Consider the following 2,066-nt stretch of genomic DNA (forward strand, 5'->3'; position numbering starts at 1 on the left):
CACAGATTCTAACAGTTCTTTTTGTGATCAAGACAAAGATACCACCAAAGAAAATGTCGATGAACACATTGATTGGAGAGAAGAACTTGATGAACAAGCTGACGAAATAATACTCTTGACAGAGAGGATCCTGAGCACTCCTATATTATCATCGACTCCCAGCGAAAACCTCACCTTCAATTCAAAGTGGATCCTTTCATACAGCAGACAGAAAAAAAAAAAGAGTTTCAACTACTTGTCCTGAAATAATTATAGACTTGGCAGACTCACCAATTTATGTCTAAGTCTAATGTAACCAACTTCTTGTTATTTTCTTTGTATTCAGGTACAAGAATTTGTATACAAGTAACACGAACTTCAACACCAGTTCAAGTTCAAGACAAGAACACTATGAAGTACCAAAACCACCTTCAACACAAGATCAAAGTGATTTTTTTAAGAAGTGTGTTTTATTTTACAGAAATTAAGATGAAACAAAAATGTAAAGTCAAGTCCCCGACTTTACGGAGTGTCCTTAAGGAATAATTCCACTCACTGTACCCGAGATTTTGGAATCTTCCTCCCAGGTTGTAACTGCAAAGCATCATACTTTCCATTCATTGTAGATGAAACTTGACGCAAACTTGTATTAAGTTTTTGCTACCGAATCTCATCTGAAGTATCCTGGAAGAAGTTAAGTAAGATTAGCAAAAAAGTATTTCCCAAGTGAAACTCTTTAACATAAATACGCAATATATATTAAATAGAAAGTCACCTTTCCAATGAAAATATATACATTTACTCCCTTTGTTTGCCCTTGTCTATGAGCTCTACATTCGGCCTACAAATGTTTAGACTGCATATAAGCATCAAACAAGCAGACAAGACAATACTTCAGCATTTTGAAGATCTTGCAGAAAATGGACAGGCCAGTATGGGACGCAAAATGTTGAAACAAATAATGGAGAATAATTGGCACCCAAAACATGTGACCACCAGCAAGGAAAATTGACACAAAAAAAGAAGACTATGTTAGGACCATTCACTATTGACTAACGTGTCTAATATTAGTATACTTCAGCTTCCACTAACTCTGTTCTTCCCCTAAAAATTTGTTCCTCTAAACACCAAGGGTTCTCTACATAAAGTTGGTAAGTTTTTTTTTTTTTTTTTTTTAAAAAAGGCAAAATGGGGGTAGGGAAGGGGAAATTGGGAGAAGATTACAAGGAGGGAATCGAACTCTCACCAATTAATATATTAGCCATAGTGCACCAGTATTTTTTTTTTCATCTGCCTAGTGTACTAGTATAATACGAGCTAATTAATGTAAGCCACAATCAATTAATTATTTCTGCAACAAGGAACAATAGCTGCATTCACTAGTTCAATGATTATCCAGCAGCCCCAATTTCAACTCCGTGATAATTCCAAATACCAAGCATTATCTTTTGCCAAAATAGTACCCAACAGTCCCATTTTTCCGATCATCAGAAGGATCTCAGCGTATATATTGTGTGAAATTTTTTTACACCAACAGCGTAATTAACATGTTGTAGCTAGTTTTTACCATCCATTATAATACTCAAAAACCAAAAAAAAAACTAACAGATGGTTCTGGAGAGAAGATTTTGCAAGTATTGGCAGTTTTTCCCCAAAACCTTCCTCCCTTTTCGTTCGTTTTCCTTTTTGCTACTATCTACATCCACAGACGCACATAAGTTAAGCGTGTGACTGTACACAAGCAATAAACATAAAGGCCAATGAGGATTCAAATAACTCTCGTCCACGATTGACCGAACTTCTAGAATGTCGGAAAGAAACACTGCAACTCTAAAATATCATGCAACGGCATAAGTAGGATCTAACAGGGTCAGCTAAATTGACACAATAATTTCAGAAGAAAAAATGCTTTCAGCCTATAGGGGTTAAAAAGGGACTCGCCACGAATCTGGTGGCTAAAAGTCACCCCTAGTTCATGGTTTACATCTTCAGATTCACAATGACATGTATAGCGCTACAACCTATAACTTTTGTCTAATATACTACCGACGTAATTATTTCATCAAATAAATGGTCATTTACAACAA

At 35.7% G+C, this 2,066-nt stretch overlaps 1 long non-coding RNA gene across 1 annotated transcript; it reads right to left on the minus strand.

The window, feature by feature from the left end:
• Positions 1 to 273: 273 nt before the first annotated feature.
• LOC124891528 lies at positions 274 to 2,022 on the minus strand. Its single transcript, XR_007049731.1, has 2 exons — positions 755 to 2,022; positions 274 to 663 (listed from the first exon to the last, which is right to left on the minus strand). It is a non-coding gene; the product is annotated as an uncharacterized LOC124891528 (long non-coding RNA).
• Positions 2,023 to 2,066: the final 44 nt, after the last annotated feature.

The sequence above is a fragment of the Capsicum annuum genome, unplaced genomic scaffold (genome assembly GCF_002878395.1).
Source record: "Capsicum annuum cultivar UCD-10X-F1 unplaced genomic scaffold, UCD10Xv1.1 ctg36789, whole genome shotgun sequence".
NCBI lineage: Eukaryota > Viridiplantae > Streptophyta > Magnoliopsida > Solanales > Solanaceae > Capsicum > Capsicum annuum.